A 22,537-nucleotide genomic window follows, 5' to 3' on the forward strand; every position below is an offset into this window, starting at 1 on the left:
TTCCCTAACTATTCCAGTGATAGACCTATTACTTCTCATAGGTGCTCTGTCACCACTTAAAATCTTGTCATGTAATATTAGCTCTTAATTAGGTACAATTTTGCATTTATTGTTACTCTTCATAGATTTTTTAAGGACAATTGGGATAGAAAATTGCATTTTGGTTACTGAGAAATTTTAGCAAACTAATCAGCAACAAATCCACAGCTCCGCCAGGCAATTCTCTATCTTAGGTGCTGGTTCTCTGGCTTAAATGTTTTTCCATCTTCTGCCCACATCACTTTCCAGGGCTGCGTTTGAGCCAGCTGGATTCCATCCAGAAACAGATTCAAATAGACAATAGGCCAACTCGAATTCCCATCTTCCTTGATTAGTTGTGAAATTGTATAGCTGGGTGACACTCACAGGCCAGCCACTCAGGATTCTATGTTATCAATTAAATTCTGTTGAGAGCTGAACTGAGGAGTTTGTGACAATTCTGTTTTTAAGGACCTGTAAAATTATGGCTAGACAAGCATTTCAGAGATAGCGACAGATATGTAGACTTGTGCCACCTGAATGAATATATCCACTATCCGCTGCATAGCATAAATTAAAATGCCCTATAAACTCCATAGTAAATCATACTGCTTCTCTCTCTCTCCCTCTCTCTCTCCCTCTAATTTTACAGTAGGATTTGATTGTAAAAATTCTTTGGCTAAGGAGTCTTCTCAGTTGTAGGACAATTAGCCAGTCAGATGACAGGCTTTAACTTACGCAAAAGAAAAAGGAAATTAACACACATTCTGTCAAACCTACCGGATCTTTGTTCTTGTAGTTTTAAAAAAATAATTTAGAATCAGGGACAGATTTTCCAGGAAAGATATATAAAACACTATAGAAACCCAGAAGGTTAGAGGTATACCTTAGAGATCATCTAAGTAAAATCCCTCATTTTACATCTGAGGAAACTGAGGCCTGGTGGGTACTCAGAGACCCGCCTAAAGTCACAAATGTCATTCTTACCAGAGAAACTTCTACAAGCTAGGCTTCATCAAGAAATGCATGTCAGTGAAATTCTACCAGGACCAAAGGGAGTTCATAGGTCTCTTGTACATTAGGATCGAACAAAAATGTGAAGGTATGAGCCCAGTTTTGTTTGTGACCATGGACCCTCTTGCTGAATGCTATGATGAATAGTCAGGTACTGTCGAGAATTCTTGGGACTGGAACAAATACCAGAAAAAGCATTTATTGGATATATTCCTTGCAGAAAATCCATTCTAACAAAAATACCCAAGCACTGTTGCTACGGATGATCTGAACATTATGTGGTGTTAGTATAGAGAACTTTCTTTGTAGAGGCATGTTCTAACCTACACTAAAAGGATCCTACCCAAATGATGATGACAGTAGTAATCATTATCCCTTCAAAACATCGTTTCTTAAGCTAAATCATCGGAATTTGAAATATTTGGGTATGCAAACATTTCTGCACCCCATAAAGCTGAATCTGAGAGAAGATAAGCCCGAGTCTAAAGAGTTAGTAAGTGGAGTAATCAGTGTTAGAACTCGTGTCTTCTAACTCCTTTTTCGCTGCTCTGTGCTTCAAGCGATTCAAGAAACATCACATTTTCTCAATATTGGGGAAAACTGTAGCATTAGAACAGTTGAGCTTTTCCTCAGAAACGTCACCTCATTGAGAAATAAACATTTGAAATTCTTACTCAGGTACTGCAATTTTCCCAAGAGAAGCCTAAAAGCAATATTCTTCATAGCTTAATAAATTACACAAGTGTATATACCATTATATATCTGTATAATTTATGTTGAAAACTGACTTATTTATAAAGGAAGTGAAATCAATCATTATTGGATTATAAATGTATTTCTTAGTCATTAACTTACATTTTTTGTGTTGTATTATAAAGAATAACAATTTAATAATTCAAAATAAAAGATGAATTTAGAATGCTTAAGTGTGGCTTTGACTTTTTGAAAAATAGTTTTGTTCCTAAAACGTGTTCTAGATTTCCTTTTTTTGTTGTTGTTTTAAGTATCTAAAGGAAGCCATTATGATTTTTAGGGCAATGAAAGAAATATGTGACCGGAAAAGCAGTATTTTTATAAATATTTTCAAGTTATTGGTCGTATTTCACTCCACTGGAGAATGTGATTGCAAATCTGGTTGGAATTATAAAGAAATTGAACTTACCAGTGTTACAACTTCTGATGAAAGGAAGAATTCTGCAGAGAATGCAAAGATAATGTGGCAGAATAATTACCTGTTTGTCACATAGCTAAACCGTATTATTACAGCAAATGCCGAAAAGGGATTCTATGAAAGATTATTTCTTTGGTTCATGCGAACACTTAGTTTCATACTATTTTCGACTAAGCCTATACATTGAACTCTTCTGTAAAACATGCTTTCCTTTTTCCTATTTGTATTTCAGCTGTTGTCTATAATGAAAATAAAGCAGGTCATGTTCACTACTTAAAGGGAGGACCAGAAGAAATAAAGCTGAGCTCTTATTAAACTCTTAGAGCTCTATGGTCCTGCCATTGAGCAGCAAATGCCCTTGAGTTTCTGTGACCTTTTCTCAAACATGCTCATAATCTCTACCAAAAATACCACACAAAATGGCAAACTGTTAAAGTAAAAAACAGCGTAAAGATTCAAGTCTTTGCAGGAGGAATAGAATTCCAAAGTTATGTTGCAAAGTGTGAGAGCATCTTTGTTGTTTCTCTCACGCATCACAGAGACTCTTGAGTTAGCTCTAGTCTTCATCTTGTTCCACACACGTGCAATGGACTTTCTTAGTTTGTACTCTACTGCACTTACAACTTGTGAGTCCTCTGAAGTTTTATGTAATTGGATTGTTCCCAGTATAGGAAATGCACATCCTTTGATTTTATATAACAATGTATACCTTTCCAAAGTGCTTTCTTTTTTTTTTTTTTAAGTTTATTTATTTATCTGGAGAGAGAGAGAGAGAGAGAGAGAGAGAACAGAAGTGGGAGAGGGGCAGACAGAGAGGGAGAGAGAATCCCAAGCAGTTTCCACATTCACAGTGCAGCCCAACGCAGGGCTCTACCTCACAAACCATGACATCATGACCTGAGCCCAAGTCAGATGTTTAACTGACTGAGCCACCCAAGTGCCCCAAAAGTGCTTTCAATTGTTTATTTGATTTCGGCAACCCTGTGGAGCATGTCACACAGCTAAGCATCTGTGCCCCTTTTAAAGAATAAGAAACAGAGCCACATTCTTAGGCAATATATACTGAAAAATATTTAGGGGTATAAGACCATGATGTTTTCAAATTACTCTCATCAAGTTCAAGGAAAAAAAAAAATATATATATATATATAATATATGCACATATATTTCATATGTGTGAACAGAGATAGCAAGTGAACAATTGATAAAGGAATTGGGGCCAATTGTTAACAATAGATGAATCTGAGTAAATTATCTTGCTACTTTTCTACAAGGTAGCTCAATTCTCCAAGCCTCAGTGGGTTTGTTTGTTTGTTTGTTTTTTGGTAATTATTTTCAATTTTTTTTTACAAATTTTTATTTACAAAAATTTTTAAAATACAGGAACACAGAGGAGTTAAATAATTCACATACACAAATAGAGCTGATCAGAGGCACAGTGGAGAATGGGATCCAGGCCTTCTACTTCTCCACACCTCCCACAAACCTATAATTTATTTCTATATAAATTGAAAAGTAATTCCCACTTAAAGTATTTAGAAACCACAACCACAGCTTTCTCCGATCAATCACCAGTAATCAGTACCATAGCCCAGAACAACTTATTATTATATTACCTATTACAAATCATTTCGACAATTCTACTTTATTTGGTCCTCATAACTCCTTGGATGAAGTTGATAACACAGGCTGTATCGAACCCATTTCACAGATTAAGAAACAGGCTACTAAGGTAACATATCATTCTTATTCATAGCTACTAAATGGCAGAGTCATATTCTACAGTCAGATACTCAAGTCCTCAAGTTCCAGAACCACTACTCTTTCCATTATATCCTCTTGACATTACAATGCTTTTTCATACCCTAATGACCATATGACCATATATCTAAAACTTCTTGGGCTCATGTTGTATTTAGCAATAGAAAAAACAAACAAACAAAAACCTTCTCTTAAAGAACAAAACAAAATGACTGAGAAAGATGCCTATGTTTTATTTACTAATATAATGTATAATAACAGGTAAGACTTCTTAAGTACCTACCTTCCATGTACAAGTAAGTGCTTTATATACATTATCGAATTTAGTCTTTTTCAACAACTCTATGACCTGGAGTCTACATCACGCAAACAACGAAACGGGATCTGAGAGCTTGACTAAGTTAACTGATATGGTTGACCTATAGGGATCAAATCAGCATCTGGAGTACTCCAGATCCCCTATCATTAATTAAATTGTCCTTATTCCACATTCCCATTTTTTTCTTTAAGCTCAGTTGATATTTCAAACCAATTTCTTTATCATATGTCAGTAATTTCTTTAATTCTGTGAGTGACAGAATTCTTTCCAAGAACATAGTTTGTATGGAAAAGCAAATGTATGAAAAAGCAGGTACCACATCTCATTCACATCAGCAGCAGCCCCCAACACACATTACGCATTGAATAAATGTTTGTTAAATGAATGAATGATGTTTGGAGTTCTCTAAAAAGCTTTTAAGATGTCATGATCTAAATAGTTAAACACAAGACCTAAAAATTAAATTGGTTCAATTCACCAAACCTGGCTTCACAGCAAAGCACACCTTTCACAGCCAGAAAAAAAGAAATAATAACAGAAAACAAATTTCGCTTTTTTAAAAAGCCTTCCCCTAGAAAGTTGAAGTGCTTTGTCGATAATCTGACAGATATGGCTTTTGACCATCTGGATAACCTCTTGGATTATCATCTCTTGTCTATATGACAAAAAGAGATGCCCAGTCTCACGACTAATTGGACTTTATGAGTTTTTCTCTTTGCCATAACCAGCTGGGGAAAAAAGAGGTGAACCCAGCTGGCTTTCTAAGGTGCCCTGAAAGGTGCCCACTGAGCAGTGACACAAGAAGAAACCAGGAGGAGAAAAGAGTTCAAGACAGGTGGTGGGATATACGACACACATTTTTCCCTCTCTTCTTCCAACCCACGCTTTGAGCCATCCCTTTTGTGATTTCTTCCCACTCCAAAGGTGTTGGTAATACTCATTTGTATACATTATTCCTCAAATAAGAACGGTTAGCTGAGCTGAGAAGACCACATTCACCTTCCTCCTTCCTCTATTAGTAATACGACCCCTGTCCTGGCCCTGCACCCTAGCACAGCACACGGACACCTTAAGTGCACAACTTAACCTTACTGCAGTGTAAGGAAATTTCAGGGTAAAAACTGCATTCGTGGAAGTCAGTCACATATCAGGTCTCAGGTTATTTAACTTGGCATGAGTTTAAAGCATAAAGCAATTCCTTTCGGGAACTGCCCATTATCACTCCCTTTGCTGTCCATCATCCTTGCCTCAGGCTCTGGCTCTTAGCCTCTCGTTCTTCTTACTAATGCACCTGCCAGCCCCAGACATGGGTACTTGCAGATTCTGCAGAACGAGACTTTTTCCTGTCTCGGTCTCCGGACATCGTCTAACCAGCATCTCCCAAAGAGTGCAAACTCTGCACTAGCTGTGTCCAGGGCTCTGTCTCACATACCTCTTGCTTTTTCTTCCATTTTCTCAGCCCAGTCTGCACCCCTGCGCTTTGCCCCAGCTCCTCTCTCTGGCATATATGTTTTTTGCATACGCAATTTATTCCTCCGCCTGTTCACAAAAAGACTGGAGGGGATAATCTGAATTTGGCACATGCTGAATTTCTTGGATGATGTTCCCTCTGTTCATATTTTCTATGTCTCTCTAACCCACTGTTTTCTAGCAAAAGCTTTCTTAGGATTTCTAACATAAACCCGAACTCCCTGAGTTTACCTAATCCCCTGAATAACTGTTTGTCCCCCAGGCTGAAGTCACAACAATAACATTCGTGTTATTATTAATGATTATCAAGCACTGCCTTTTTTGAGAGAACCTTATTATTTTCCTTTACATATTTAAATATTCATATTTAAACACGGAAACTTAGGCAACTGTTTATAGGGTCACCCTTTCACTAATGCTTACTGAAAGAAGGAATATATTTTTTACTCGCCCAGGGCAAATAATACTGAACTCATGCTTAGGACACGAACTCCCTAAAAGACTGTTAGAAAAGGGAGGAGGAGAGCCTGGGTGGCTCAGTTGCTTACGCATCCGACTCTTGGTTTCAGCTCCAGTCATGATCTCTTGGTTCATGAGTTTGAGCCCTGCATTGGGCTCTGTGCCAACAGTGTGGAGCCTGCTTGGGATTCTCTCTTTCTCCCTCTCTCTCGCTCTGCCCCTCCCCCTCTCATGCTCACTCTCGTTCTCTCCCAAAATAAACTTTTAAAAAAAGAAAAAAAAAGAAAAAGGAGGAGAAACTGAACGATAACCGAGTACTTAGCACATGATAGATGCTGCTATTCACATTCAGACTTTGTTATTCCTATATTAGTGATTCTAGTTGTAAGCAAAGAGCTAGATGAAAATATTACACACCTGTAGAGCTAGGAATTGGACCCAAGTCTCCAAAAACCAATTCTGTCTCTCAAAAGAAAGTTCCATATAAATGCTAAACAGTAAAACCGGGTCATTAATTACGTGAAAGCAGTTTACATTTTTCTGCAATTTACGCCTTTTTTCTTCCCCCAGACTCATTCAATCTCAAATGCTGGTAAAGTGCTTCTTCCCGCAACTTACTAGTTTTTTTTGTTTTTTTTGGTAAAAAGCTAGATGAAGTTTCACTGTGAAGCTGGCGAGGAAGAGAAGACCGAGCTTCCAATAAAAACTTGCTAACTGGTGCGGCACACTGTGCGTATCAAAGTGGAACAAGTCCTACAGAATACAGACTGGTCTGCACACTGTTTGCTATGGGCTGGCCGAAGTGCTCATCTCTTAGCCTCATCCCCTGGGCTCACCCCCAAGCCAGCCTTGACAGGGTGGAAACAACCCCCCAGGAAAGCACGACTGCTGATTTGGAATCTAGGGCACCACAACACACACACGCCGCTCGGTGTTTTCTGTAAGGCATTATTGCCGTTCGTAATAAGCAAGACACATACATGCTTACTTCATGTGTTTTCCTTTGATTTACATGTCCTGGCTTCTTAAATCATTTCCAGAAGTCCTGAGGAAATGTGACATAAATGTGTTATCTTTTCCTCCAACAGAATGTCAGATCACTTCTTGAAAGATCCTTTCCAAATGCTTTAGTTCAAACCGGTTTTAACAAACTTGAATATATACACCATAATTAGGAAGCCAATTTATTCAGTTAATTTGCATCAGTCTAAATAATTTTTCCTGACAGATGACTTCCGTTCTAAGTACCAAGTACTTTTTAATCCTAGTCAGGTTATTGCTAAGGATAAATGATTTCACATTTCTCATAAAGATGCCAGTCATTAAGAATATTAACGCAAATTCCTTCCCCTTGAATAGAAATGAGCTGTTATGTTAGCAATGTTGCTGCGTCAGCTTTTCTATTGTCAAATACAACAAATGATGAGAAAATCAATTTACTCTTTAGAATTAGTCAAGTGAGGAATCCTTTGAAGTGGGGGTGCCGGGTTTTGCCTGGGTTCTATAATCACATAAAAGCGGGTACTGTATATATGTTGGTAAAATGTTGTGAAATTTAATGAGGACTATTTGCCGCCGTAGACCTTCCAGACAGAATCTATCTCTGAAAAAGAACTCCCCGCTCCTAAAATAGAGGTTTGATGAGCAGCAGATGTGGGTTAAATGAACCCTTGTTCAACTGAACCGAGAATATATTCTGATCTGTACGAGGCACAGGCCAGAAAAGGGGGTGTGATGATATAGCACAGCCTCAGCGTTGAGGTTGGCTGTGGAGTTCGAATATATTTATTTACTCCATAAAGTGTCTCTTGTAAGGCAGAATGCAAATGAGCTCTTCGTTAATACATCCTAATAGTCAGAGGATGCCATACATGACGCTCAGGGAACAATTTACAGTTTTACTTTGTAGTCAAAGAATGTGTGGAGGAAAGAAAGTCAATGGGTAGCCATAACCTTTCCAGTGATCTATGCCCTGGCAATGATTTGCAAGTTCCACAATTTTTGTTTCTCCACCCATAAAGGGAAGATTAGATCGTTGCTCAAGAATGACAAGCATTTAATATTTGGAAATGACTGTGAAATAATGAAGTGCCTGGATTCTATAGAAATGCCGAGGAGAAAAGAAGATTAATTTCAAACCAAAATCTAGTACAAACACGACCTTCCTATTGTAAATCTCATGAATAGGAAAAGAAATTACATCTAAAGCTTTGTTTCTAGGGCTCAGAATTTGGAAATATATTAATATTGGAATGTTTCAAATGGAGGGAAAAAAGAGCTGTTTATTATAATCTCTTCGGCTGTGGAGATGGGAAAAATTCTTTCTGCTACATTTTACAGAAAGAATGCAGTTAGTAGAGATTTAAATGACAGGAATGGAAGGGTCATCCTTTTTATTCTTTTGCCTTCAGGCAGGGCTAAAGTTAAGTCCTCTCAGGAAAGAGAACAATGCTGTTACTCCCAAAAATCTCCAGGTGAGAACGATAAAAATTAAAAAGAGCAGACAGGAAAGCTCTGGGGCCTGGAAATTAATAAAGGTCAGTTCTGGCTGACATAATTTCAGTTAAAACTCATTTCTATTTGCAAATAGCCTGACACTTAGCAAAACTCCAAAGGATGTGATATTTGGCATTAGTTCTCTGCAAAATTCCATTTAGTATCAGTATTCATGTCTGGTCATTGTTTTGTTCACCTCCTCTTCACCCCGTGGGTAAGAGGTTCTAGAATGACCAGACGCAGGACGTCCGACACTGCACATGTGGGAACAACAGCGGTTTGTCAATCACATAGGCCACCAGCCCAGGGGAGGCGGACACTACACGCCTGTAGAGCCACACAGAGGTTGCCTTCGGGAACACAGTGAAACAGAAAAGGCTAGGGCGGGGGTGTGTGGGGGGGCGGGGTGTGGTAGGCTTTGTAGTAACAAGAGGATGAAGTGTACCTTGATTCCAGGGCGGGATACAGTTGGCTTGTTTCAAGGATCGTGTGGTCTGGCAGGGAAGTGAGACTTACTAGGCTGGGGACCAGGTGGAGTGCAGCTGGGGCAGCTGTAGAGGAGCTGGCCAGGTGGGGAGACTTTCCGCCTGCCGAGGGAAGGGAGGAGCTCACTTTCCCTTGCTATATTTGGCCCCTCCAAGAAAAATGTCTTTGCCGTACACACCGTGTCTCTTGTAAAAAGAGTTGCTTTTTTTTTATTTTTATTTTTTTATGTTTATTTATTTATTTAGAGAGAGCTCACGCGTACATGCGCATAAGCCGGGGACTGGCAGAGAGAGAGGGAGAGAGAGAATCCCAAGCAGGCTCAGCTCCCTCAGCACAGAACCCGACGTGGGGCTCGAACCCACGAACCGTGAGATCGTGACCCGAGCCAAAGCCAAGAGTCAGACACTTAACCAACTGAGTGACCCAGGCGCCTCGAAAGAGTTGCTTTTGACTAGATTAATAAACAGGGGGATGTAAACAGTTTTCTAGTGAGTGCTCTCAAGCCAAGCCTATATAATTAACAAGATGATTCATGCAAAAGCGTCCTTTGCCACTCACTTTGATTTGAATGAGAAGGGGAAGAGGGTCCTAAACCATCCAGACAAATTACATATTTAATTCCTCACTTGATTTTAATTTGTCACGAGGTGAATATAGACTGACTTGAGACTTACAGCCAATGGCCAAAAACGGTCTAGCTTGCTGAAGCCAAGGTGTTTTTCTGCCTTCCATTTTTCATGAAGAATTCTGTTAGGAAAGACAGTCAGGTCAGATGATCTCTCACTTTCCCTGCTGTTTAACAAGCGAAGAGATAAAGGGTACAGGGAGGCCAGTGGTTTCAGAAAGGGCTTGGACATCTGAAGTTAATGCTGGGCCTATTATAAAATTTGGGGCAAGACATTTAATCTCTCTGGACTTTTTCATGAGGAAGTTAAACTATATCAAGAAGGTTGGTTTTGTTTTTTGGTTTTTTTTTAGCTTATTTATTTATTTTCGAGACACAGCCCAAGTGGGGGAGGGTCAGAGAGAGGGACAGAGGATCCCAAACAGGCTCCATGCTGCCTGCACAGAATTCAAATTGGGGCTTGAACCCACAAAACTCCGAGATCATGACCTGAGCTGAAACCAAGAGTCAGATGTTTTCTTCTTTTTTTCATTTTTTTAATGTTTATTTATTTTTAAAAAAGAGAGACAGAGCACGAGTGGGGGAGGTGGTGCAGAGAGAGAGGGAGACACAGAATTCATAGTAGGCTCCAGGCTCTGAGCTGGAGCACAGAGCCCAACGCAGGGCTCGAACTTGTGAACTGCAAGATCATGACCTGAGCTGAAGTCAAAAGCTTAACTGACTGGGCCACCCAGGTGCCCCCAGGAGTCGGATGTTTAACCGACTGAGCCACCTAGGAGCCCCTAGATCAAGAGTTTTAAAATAACTTTTTAGTAGCAAAACCCTTATTTCAAACAAAACTTAAAGTCACTCTATAAAACAGATAGAAATGAAGCTTCTTTGTTTGAATCCAATGACTGGGGCCAAGCCCAACTTACCTGGCCTCCCAACACACGTCCTCTTTCCCAGTTCTTCCCCAAAGATTCCTAAAGCACTTCCTGGAGAGCCTCGTGTTCCTTAGAATCCGGTTTGAAAACCAGCCGATGAGACACTGCCTAAGGTTCCTCCCAGCTTTCAGCAGAATGGAAAAATTGTAGGCTGGGTAGACAGATAGATGTGGGTTCAAATCCTCATTCTGCCACTTCCTGACCTGAGTTACCAGTTTCTCCATCTGCAAAGTGAAGATAAAAATAGTTCTGTTTTAGGACAACTGCTGCGTTAAGAATGCATGTGAAGCATCTAGCCAGTGTCTGGAACCTAGTAGGGTCTCGCAAATGGGAGCTAGAAGAAACATCATGGCTCTGATTGAGGAAATATCCTACACTTGAACGGCTAAATTGCCACGAGACTTCTGTCATTCCTAAAGCCAAAACCTCAAGAACTTGAGGCAAACATTTCCCTTTAGAACCTGAATTGGTTTTCATTGTTCCCAATTAGTGGAGGCGGGAAAATTCTTCTAACTGACTGCACATTTTGTGTGCACTGGAGAGCATGTACTGTGTAGATACACCCCAAGTCTCTTAAAGGACGCCGTGGTCGATCCAACCACCACAGATGGAATTTAAAGCACGTTGCCTTCACCAGAGAATATCAGGGGGGATGTCATTAAGAACACTTTAATGCTAAGCCACAAGAAATTCAGTACCTGACAGCTCACGGTCTATATTTCACCCTGTATCATAAAACGATTCACCAGGGAGCTGTTGTTCGTTTGTGCAATTGCTGTTGTGATAGCCTGCGGTTCTTTCAATAGTGGAGGAGTCCCCCCCCACACCAACCCCCCCGTAAAATGCATCCCAGAAGTCTGATTTCTGAAAATCTCACCTTTGGGGAATATTCCTGGCATTCTATTAAGTAAGCTCCACTTTATAGGTTTTCTAAATGTAGTAGCAGAGGCTCAGTGAATGCCGTCCATTCTGTTACCCTCGCGAACTTACACCTGAGGGGAGGCTGGCTCTGGTAAAGTCTGGATGCCCCTTCCCGTGTTTTGTAAAGCTTTCCTTTAAAAAACAAACAAACAAACAAACAAAAAAGGTTATCCACAAACCCCTCTAAGCCTAATGCCCAGGTCCACCATCAATATTTCGCCACCACGTGGCTGCGTTCACCTGAGCCCACGGACGGTACACAGGGCCCCTTCGGCTCCCAGACTGATGGCCCAGGTGAGATCAGGCCGGCTGCCGGTTAAATTCAGGAAACATTCATTAAGCGCCTGCTTGACACAGGCCCCGGTCCCCTAGGCCATCCTGGGGAAACACAGAAGTCTCGGAGCCTAGAGGGAGGCAGATGGCCGCTGAATTACAGCAGAGAAGCAGAGCCGGCAGACAAAAGGAGAAATTTGGGAAGGATTCTGTGGGGAAGTTGGGATTTAACTAAGCTTTGAAGGAAACGGGAATGCAGACATTCCAGGCTGAGGAGGAGGATGTGAGTAAGGCTAGGAAGCGAAGGAACTGAAAGGCCATCTTTAGAGCATGATTCATATTCTAATGTGCTGGGGTAGGTGAGGCCAAGCGAGGGCTGGGAGGTTGGTCAGGAGCGCGGAGACAAATAAACGGGAGTTCTGAATACAAGGATGAGAAAGTTCCTTAGGAGTTGGGGAGATGGGGAGCGGGCCGGGAACAGGGCAGGACAAAAAGAATCTTAAAAAAAAAAAAAAATAGGAGGTAGCAAGTTGGGGAGGGAGAGTCAGCAAGGAAGATTGATGCTCAGAGTGAATCAGAACTTTCTCAGACCCAAGCTCCAGGGAGGCGGGAAAGAACCCTCTGGCTCGGTCTATTGCTCCCACAGAGGGGAAAAAAAAAAAAGGAGAGAGAGAAAGAGAGAAAGAAACCACGAGACCCACAGAGATTGCAACTGGGGGACTAAAGTTCAGCCCCGGAGCAGGGAGCTCCCTGCAAGCCTTCGCCGGGAAAACAAGAGAGGGCGTAGAGAAGCAGCAGCAAACACCTGGTCTGAGTCTCAGAAACATGAGTGTTTGCTCAGCACTTGGTCTCTGGAACGCCCGCCTTTGCAAACACCACATCTTCCCCGTCCACTGCGTCCCGCCACAGGCGGCTACCGTGCGGGCGCCCGGGGCGGGGAGCCGGAACCGCCCGCCCTCCGAGGAGCCTGCCCCCGTCGCCGGCCGGCCAGCTGCAGCTCACTGTTTGTTTGCCGACGTTTGCATACAACACTGAGTTGCCTTTTTTTCCTTCCCAGTCGGTTCGGCGGCGGTGTCCCGAGATTCACCCCCAGAGTAACTTCTGCCTCTGCTCCTCCTCTTCTTGGAACTGCCTTTTGTTTGTCTGGCAGCCTTGGTTCTATGGGGGTGTGTGATGATAATAATACGCGGGCTTATATAACCCTCTTCATCTTGCAAGCACTTCGCAGACAGTCCCTAATGAATCTTCGGGCGGCTGTAGCGGCAAAGAGGAAACCCCAAGCCCGGGCGCGGAGGCCAGAGGGGAGGGCGGCGCGGGTCAGAGGCCGGGCCTCCCTGGCTCCCCGCGCCTCGGAGGTCAGGGGAGATAAGGAACAATGACTCTCGCCCTCGGGAGGAGGAAGGAAGTCCCGCTGCCACCTTATCTCTCCTCCTCTGCACGCTCTCGGTTCCCAGAGCTTGTTCTCTAGAGAAGATTTTGAAGGCGGCTTTTGTAAGTATGATGCTCTGCTTTTTCTTTAGAAAGGAAGGAAACTTTCCTCGCTGCCCGGGTCCACCTCATATTATCTATTCCTCAGGAGTCAGTTTCCCTCGCTCAGCTCGGGTTCTTGGGTGATGGAAAGTGTGCTTCTGGCCAAGGTCCTCCACCCAGTAGGGTCCCTCGCAAAGACCATGGGAGGGGAAAGAAGTTTGGGTTGATAATGCACTGAACGAAAGAGCACCCCGGCCAGGTGCTGAAATTGGCCACTTTCACCGCCTCCTGGTCACGTCTGGCCGTCCCACACACGTCTCGTCACCCTAGAGAGGAATCCTGGTTCTTCGCCTGCCTTGTTAGGCAACCAGAAAGGATGGAGGGACTTTAATCTTCAGGTTCTCTCTTGCAGTGTCACAATTTCAGACAAATGGAATTGTTGGAAGTTTCTTTTCACACTCTGAAATAAACCCCGTCTCTCGGTGTAGGCTTGAAAGCTTGCACGGGCTTGTATAAACTCTGCAAAAGCACTGTAACCGTAGTGGACATGTGAATTGTTATTAAGTTTTTCGCCGCATAGCTGAAAGGTCTTAATATTAAAGGAACGTGGACACTAACTTCTCAGGCCCTGGCAAACCCCAAAGCTCTGTTATTAAACGGTTCTCGTAAAGAACGCTGAATTCACAGAGTATTTTACTCAGGGATGATGCTCACTGCTTTGAGAAACTGTCTTTCAACAAAAAGTGAACTTAAAACCCTGGAGCAACACGAAGAAAGATACAATTTCTGAACACAAACTAGAACTTAAAGAAAGTTCTATTTTGGGGACTCGTGCAATTTGCATTTACAGAACCATGATTACAACTTGGCTTAAGTATGGCATATAGAAAATTACTGCCTTTACTCAGGTAAGAAAACCGAGACTTAGAAATTGGCAATAATGTAGAAAAACAAGGCCTCTCACTTTTAGTGCCAGAAGTGCTCTCTATGATGTGTCCGCTGAGCTTGATTTTCTTTATCTTTAGATACACAGATGCAAAAACCACATATAATGAGTATGTATAAATGCGCGTGTTTGTGTGTATGTTTATACACATACATATGTGAGAGTTCAGGACAATTAAATATATATTTAAACATATATACTCTTACATTTGTTGTATCTATCTAGTGCTCAGAATTTTACATGATAGCATAACATCCAAAATGGGCCAGGCGGAAAGATTTCATATCAGATTTCAGAATGCCATAGAGCTATTTATTCAGCAAACATAGGATACATTATAAAATTATGTCTATTTTTAAAGAATCTTTTTAAATGACATTTCCACTTAGAATTCTCTGTGGCTTCCAAGAAATTCTAAGGCATAATTAAAGTTGAAAATGAGACTGGATTCTAGTTGCTTTTACCCCTAAATTTAAAAGTGATCTGTGAACACTAAATTCTATCTGCTAGCTAATGTAATTACAAGGACCGGCCACATAATCTCAACGTTAGCTTCAAAGGCATACTCAGTCATAGTAGAAAGAGTACAAACCACGATGGGGTCCAGATTTGAGGCTTGCTTTTGCCATTACCTGAATATGACCAGCGGCAAGATCTTTAAGATTTTTAGCCTCAGGTTTCACATCTATAAAATAAGTTCAATACTACTTTCCCCAAAGGCAGGATTGTTGAAAGGACTAAAAGGAAATAATATATGTAAAACACCCAGCACAGTGTCTGAAAATAGCAGTGTTTCAGTCAATTTTAGGGCTTTTTAAAACAATTTTTTTAATGTTTATTTTTGAGAGAGAGAGACAGAGACAGAGACAGAATGTGAGAGGGGGAGGGGCGGAGACAGAGGGAGACAGAACCTGAAGCAGGCTCCAGAGTCTGAGCCGTCAGCACAGAGCCCGACGCGGGGCTCAAACTCACGGACTGTGGGATCATGACCTGAGCCGAGGTCGGACACTTAACCAACTGAGCCACCCAGGCACTCCTTAGGGTTTTTCCATGTACTTTATTATGTTTGATTCAGTTCATTCATTTATTGAGCATCTACTATGCATTGTGTGCTATGCTAAGCACTAGTGATACAATGGTGAATAAGATTAATATCCTGCCCTGGGAGAATTGATAGCCTGAGGAGACAGTTTGAAACGACTGATAATTTTCTTAACAGTGCGATACCTTAAAAATAGAAGTGTGTTTCAGGTGAAGTGACAGAAGTGAAGCTAGAGTGATTATTTCTGCCTGGTGTCAGTCAAAGGAAGTTTCGCAGTGACACGGTGAGTGTGTGAGTTTTAAAGGATCAGCAAGAGGTGTGGCAGGACTTCGTAGAAGAGAAGAGCATTGGGAGAGAAGAAGGTGTGAGAAAGCATGGGGTGAGGGGCTGATTTCAGTTAATGCCAGAGTGTTGCCTCTAAGAGGGGCTGGGCATTTAGTCAGGGGCCCAATCATGAGTATCCCGGTGCCTCATGCCAAAGTGCTTGGACCTAGTACTGTAGTAAAACTCAAACTCATGCATGGACCAGCTCACGATCTGCAAAAAATCTGTTTTATAGGTTCGGATCGATATACAAAAAACTTGGGCTGAAATGCAAACCAACTGCACCAGTAAGATATTGTTTGGTTTAATAGACTATTGCATTTGTTTGTACCGAACCCATCCCAGTGACGGCAGCATTATAGCACAAGCTTCTTAACTCACCAACCCTAGCACTTTCAGGATCACTCTTGAACCAGTGGGAGTTAAGGGAGGACTTTGCATGGGGCTGAGGAGGCAGCAAGTAGATAGGATTTTTTTGTTTCAGGAAGGTTTTACATACAGGAATTAGTATCCAGTATGGAGTGGGGGTTGAGCAAAGGCCCAGGGGACTGGCAATACTATAAACTAGAAGACCAGTTGATAGACTGTTGTAGGGGAGCACCTGGGTGGCTCTGTCGGTTAAGCGTCCGACTCTTGGTTTTGGCTCAGGTCACCATCTCACGGTTCATGGGATCAAGCCTTCCGTTGGGTTCTGCACTGACCACACGGAGCCTGCTTGGGATTCTCGCTTTCTCCCTCCTCCTCTGGCCCTCCCCCGCTCATATGCTCTCCCTCTCTCTGGAAATAAATAAATAAACGTCAAAAAAAAAAAAAAAAAGGACATCTATTGAAAAAAACAAAAAGGCTATTGTAGTTTTCCGTGAGAAATGCTGAGGTCCTGAGCTGTGTAGGTGGACAATAGGGTGCAGATTCCAGAACTCTTTAGAAGGTACGACATTCTCAGCTTGGGGGCTGAATGAGGGAGTGAAAGAAAAAGGAAAGGTCTGTGTTAGTTTTGGGCTCACCCGGGTAGCTACGATGGAATACCATAAAACAAGAGGAGGCACAAGTTTATAACAAAATTGAGTTAGTTTGGAGGGGTGGTGGGGGAGGGGAGATGTTGAATTGAGGTGTCAGCGAGAGGGTAGACTCCAACATTGAGTAAAAATCAAAAGTAGTTCTTAAAAAAGTGTAAAAGTTGCCAGATTTGGGGTGGTGGCTTTGAGGAGAGGCAAAGCTTAAGCCCTCCCTATTCTGCTTGGTGCCCCCAAGAAATGTCAATATCTAGACTCACTGGGCTCTGCCCTTTCATCTTGCAACCGTGCTGTTGAGTGGATTGTTTTTCCATTAACGTTTCAACAGGAAGGCCATGTCTAGGGCAGTCTTGCCAATAGCCATGCATACCCTTAAAAAGACTAATCTGTACTTCCTCTGAGCCATCAGGAATGAGCAGAGACTCAGAAAAAAAGATCTGGGCTAGTAGAATACTTGCCGAGAAAGAACACATATTCCTAAAGAATATTTGATCATGAAGAAGAAGCCCTTCCACAGCAGACTTTTCCACTGTCCTTGAATTAGGGGATACACTCAGAAACTAGAGAAAAGGAGGTAGTTTCTAAGACTAAGGCAAAGTTGGTGATTATCTACTTTGCCGTTACTCAGCCTACAACCATTTCCTTCTTCGGTGTGACAAGGGAAGTTCTTCCTATATGCTTGAATGATACGTAACTGGAGAGAACGGGTGGATAACATTTGCGAATTTTTCAAAGATGACAACTGGAAGAATTTTAATATTTAGAATGAATAGAAAACAATCTGATTAACAGGAAGCTGTGACATTTTAAATCTTTGAGGTCTGATTACTTGATTACCTTCGTTTTCTTATACCTTTCACCCTTTCTACACTCAGCACTTAATTTTCTATGGCAGAGCCTCGCTCGGATTTCCCACATTTCAGAGTGCCTTCCGCACCTGAACGCTTCAGAGCAAACACCACTTATTATGAAACGGGCTTAGCCCCAGACTTCATGACTAGTCTCACAAAGTCATATAATATTTCCGTCTGGTAGGTAAACTGTATCAACATATTTAAAAACAGATTTTAAGAAGCTATTTCCACTTCTGAATGTAAAGAGGTTTATCACTCATCAGAAAGATATATTTGGTTATAAGCTGAATCCCATCTGGCTTCTGATGGTTCACTTCAAAATCCCCCAAACTTCAGAAATTATTTTGGGCTCTTGAAATGATGAAAAAGGTTTCTATTTTTACCAAACAGCTTCCGACATTAAAAAAAAAAAAAAAAAAAGAAAGAAAAGAAAAAGAAAAATTCCAAAAAGGAACTGTTACTATCTCCATTATACAAAATAATCACCCTCTATATATTTTAGCATAAGATGAACTTGCATCCTGCAAAAGTTTATTATTTAAAGAAGGAGCAAGATACATTTGGGGGAATCCCCATTAGCACAAGAGGAAGCTTGAAGAATGTAGTGAGCTTCCATATATGGTGCCGACCATCCCACACGTAGGCTACTCAAGCCATTTAAAGTCTTGGCTTCATAAGCAAGTGCTCCACTCTCCACAGTCGTTTTGGGTCTGCTGACATGATGATTTACTCCAGGCGGGGTGCCACCAGAGCCACTGCGCTGTCCTGAGCAGTGTTTGAAGAGTGGATAGGCTGCAGCTGTGCAGTCCCCCAGACACCTGAGTGCGGAATATCGCCGGATTCTGCTTCAGTTCGGAAAGCTGGAAGTTCCCCAACTCTCTCTTGGGTTTGGCTTCCTGTTCACATGTTTTCGGTCCCATGTCATTGTGCATGAAGTAATAGTCCCACATGCGAGCACCAGCCACAATGGCAGGATTTGTGTGGTTCAGTGCAAGGTTTCTAATGAGGACAGTTTGGACCTTCCAACAGCTCCTTAGGGAAAGCAGTTTGGAACTGTTATTACTTTCCAAGGCACAGCAAGCAGAGACGGAATGCACTTCTGCAACAAGACTGAAAGCAGCTTCCAGAAGAAATGGAAGGACAACTACCTGAGAAATCTAAGCGTTTACCGTCCACGTCTGTCTAAATGTATATGTGTGTGCGGCACAGTTTAAAAACATCAGTTACTGTTTCGGCATTTCGCTATGAACGCTGCTAGTGTTCTCCACCGAGGACTGTTATTTTAATGACATTGCTCTGCACCAAAATCGGATGAGTTTACGAAGTTTGAGAGCCAGGAAATGCAGCTCAGTTTCTGAACAACTGAAAAAAGCCAAGAGTGAAGTTCAATCATCTACTTGCTTTATAGCATGGATCCCTAAGTGCTAAGTACAACGCTAATGCGGAGAGGAAAGCCAAACCAAACTTTTAAAGTACAGTCCTTAAACTATCCAACTCAACTTCCCAGTATATTATCAGCAGGTGAAATTCTGGCACACACCCACATTGAGTTGTGGATGTTAATGTCAAATTAATGGGCACGGGTGCCAGCATTTCCTAGAATTTTAGAGCAGAAAGGGATTTTGGATGTCTCCCAATCTTATCTGTATATTTTATGAACAGAGAAACTGAGATTCACACGAGCACACGCTGTCTCTCTCTCTCTTTCTCTCCCCCCACACGTCTTTGCGTAAGACACATCTGAGTCTTGTGCTGAGCCGTGGCTTACAGAAAATATCATAAGTCTGGCTTGAGAAAGAGAAAGGGCAAAATGGTCTAGAGGGAGGCCAAAGATCCCCTGCTTCATTCAAGTTTGTGTGGCCTAGCTTCAGTGCCGTGTGGACCGGAAATGTATCCTTGCTTCAGGAACCTTCCAAGGTCTTAGATTAGATATTTTTGACCAAAACTTAAATAAACTCCAAAACAAACCCGGGATCAATATGTGACTCAGGTTCTGGCGATAAAGTGATGCTCTGGAGTGCCTGGGTGGCTCAGTTGGTTAAGCGTCCGACTTCTGTCAGGTCATGATCTCGTGGTCCATGACTTCGAGCCCCACTTCGGGCTCTGTGCTGTCAGCTTAGAGCCTGGAGCCGGCTTCGGAGGATTCTGTGTTTTCCTCTGTCTGTGCCCCTTCCCTGCTCAAGCTCTGTCTCTGTCTCTCTGTCTCTCTGTCTCTCTGTCTCTCTCTCTCTCAAAAATAAATAAACATTGAAAAAAAAGTGATAAATAAGTGAATAAAGTGATGCTCAATCAGTGCCCGGTACTTACCAGGGGGCCACATTATGATTAGAGTATGAGATGTATATAAAATCCCAGGTATAACTCTCATGCTTAGCAATCTTAAAACCTGGTTGGAGAGATGAGACCTTCACCCGTGTAGGCAGCAGCAACAACAGTGGGGGCTGTATAACTAAATGTTACATTTGTGGCACAAATTTCTAAGTGTTGGAGGGCTGACGACAGAAATGAAAATGGACCTTGTCAGGAAATGTCAGGACTTCAGCTGATCCCAGACGGGTGCTTAGAATTTGAATATGTGGAGGGAATCACTGTGGCTTTTTCTAGGTAAGAAATGGCAGAAATGAAAGTATAAAGAGAGTCTCACGGGGGACCCTGAGGAAGCCAGGCTGGTGGGAACTCTCCTATAGGGTTTCCCTACCTGACTGGTGGATCACATTGTCTTGTCTTGCAATGTATTGTCTTACATTGCTATCTACTAAAATGTGACTGAAATATAAACCCTAAAAAAAACCTGGGCGTAACTCACTTGAATGATATTTATATAACTTTGCATCCACAATAATATCATTATATTTATATCATTGAAAATCCGAAAGAAATTACAGATTAAATATAAACGAAACCATAAACCAATAACATTCTCTTTAATAATGTTAATTTTATTTGCCAGATGATGCTGTTTTGCTGAAATTAAAGAATAAATTTGTTTCAGCAAAGTGTTCATTAATGAAATTCTAAAAAGAAAAAACATTTTAATAAGAAATTTCTTTATTTTTATTAGTAAGAAATTTCTATTGCACATTGAGTACTATGCCTATTTATAATGAATTGGTACGAGTGCTACGTGTAAATGAAGACAGGATCCAGGCAATACATCTGCTGGGATCAAGGTTATGGAACAGAAAACTGCGATGGCTCAACTGTCTTATCACCATGCTCTATTCTGGCCAATACAACTTTACACGGCACTGCAGGAGGTATTTGACTCCCATGGGCACATACTTACCAGGCAGATATTTAGGCTGCCTCTGTTTTTTCTGTAATAGCCGGTAGCAATGAAAGTGTTACATTATTCGCCCACAAATTGTCATTTTAATGATGACAAATCAGAGCCTCCATGTATAAAATTTACGAAAAGTCTGATCTCGGTCCATGAAAATATCTTTTGATTGCAAATTACCACTGCAAGAGCTAAAACAACAACAACAAAAATTAACCCCAATTATAATGCTTGCCAGTGTTTACTGTGTGCTTATGATGGGTCATGAACTCTTCGAAATTTCTTACATGGATGCTTGCATATAATTCTCACATCAACCCTGTGGGTTAGATACAATGTTAGATCTCCATTTTTCAGAGGATAACTGAGGCATAGGGAAAGTAACTCACTCAAGATCACCTAGTGAATGCTGTAGGCTGGAATTCAGGCATCTAATTCCAGGGTCTGCTACGCCCAATAGTATATTCAGAACAATTGCAAAAAGGATGTTCTTTGGCCTTAGGCTATGCCAGCGCGACCATCCCAGATACTTATAGCTTCACATTCATGTGTTAACTTTTACTTCCAGAGATCACAGGGTGTCATGCATAATTATAAAAAAAAAAAAACATTTCTATGTCCTCCAGGGACGTATTTAAAAAGTAGACATCCGTGTGATACTTATAATGGTTTGTAATATTATGAGAGACGTGAGAACAGAGAGAGTAGAAGTCCTACAGCTCACCAACCCCCAGAACGGGAAGCACAGGGGAGTAGTTCAAGGGCCAGCTGGGTTGGGTGTGCCAGATTACAGAGGGTGGCGTAAGTGGGTGGAGGAGTTGAGCTTCTGTCAGGAATGGAAAGAGACATGATAAGGGTGGCGTGGGAGGAAGGGTCCTGCAGCAACAGGCCAGCTCCAGGGAGTCCCTGCTGCAGGAACCTCACTATAAGAATGAAGCTTCCAGAACAGAGCAAAGGACTAGGTACTGCCCCACATTCAACCCGGATCACTAGGGCCAGTTAAGATCAAGAAGAGATCCCAGGTCTATTATCCTGAGGGAGATCATCTCTACCCATTACCTCTGCAATTCCCCTCTGCATATACCAATAGACAGTTGTTTTTACCAGTGAAGAGGTAAGAAAGCTCCAAATGAAATGTTTTAATATTTATTTACATGGGCAAGAGAAATACCTTTTCAGGGTAAAGGAGTTTTGGGGTTATTAGATCATGTGTGATGTTTTCCTATTCTTTTGTATTTCTTGTATCTTATATTTTCTGATAAGATACACATTATATATCTAATATTTTTCTATATTATAAATCATAGATGTGTACATGTTAAAAATGTGCTATTCATGGCAGCAAGATTGCATCATCAAATACTTAATGCATTAAACTGCGTGTCTCCTCTTATTCAAAGTATCTAAGTTGATTTTAGTTACTTACATTTTTCAACTGTAATAAATGCAGAATAGAAACAAATTTAACCACTTGTTAAATAAGTAGCAAGGTAGCTTACTTTGCTACTCATCAAATAATAGCTTACAGCAACTTTAGATTTTATGACTCAGCACATTTCCCTTTAAAACAGGTCTCATAACCTCAAATTAGATGTCACTCAACTTTTAAACTTGGAACACCTTCTAAACTTTTGAAAAGATACTCTTCTTTATTAGTCTTAGGAAATCC

At 41.6% G+C, this 22,537-nt stretch overlaps 1 protein-coding gene and 1 long non-coding RNA gene across 8 annotated transcripts in view; one reads left to right on the forward strand and one right to left on the reverse strand.

The window, feature by feature from the left end:
* Positions 1–13,072, reverse strand: part of LOC102901083 — a 58,436-nt gene extending 45,364 nt beyond the window's left edge. Inside the window, exons 1-3 of one of the 3 annotated variants that reach the window (XR_442350.5) lie at positions 12,942–13,072; positions 11,623–11,798; positions 10,737–10,969 (exon numbers count right to left, since the gene is read on the reverse strand). This is a non-coding gene — a long non-coding RNA (uncharacterized LOC102901083). Of the gene's footprint in view, positions 1–10,736; positions 10,970–11,622; positions 11,799–11,906 lie in introns of all 3 variants that reach the window. The other 2 variants (XR_442349.3, XR_006592583.1) reach the window with 2 other exon arrangements.
* SULF1 (sulfatase 1) overlaps positions 1–22,537 on the forward strand; it is a 175,767-nt gene that overhangs the window by 11,586 nt on the left and 141,644 nt on the right. Inside the window, exon 1 of one of the 5 annotated variants that reach the window (XM_006943254.5) lies at positions 13,196–13,430. The exons of the other annotated variants lie outside the window; for them this stretch is intronic. The gene's annotated coding sequence lies outside the window, so the exon portion shown is untranslated. Of the gene's footprint in view, positions 1–13,195; positions 13,431–22,537 lie in introns of those variants that run through there. 5 annotated transcript variants of the gene reach the window in all.

Source organism: Felis catus, chromosome F2 (assembly GCF_018350175.1).
Source record: "Felis catus isolate Fca126 chromosome F2, F.catus_Fca126_mat1.0, whole genome shotgun sequence".
Classification (NCBI taxonomy): domain Eukaryota; kingdom Metazoa; phylum Chordata; class Mammalia; order Carnivora; family Felidae; genus Felis; species Felis catus.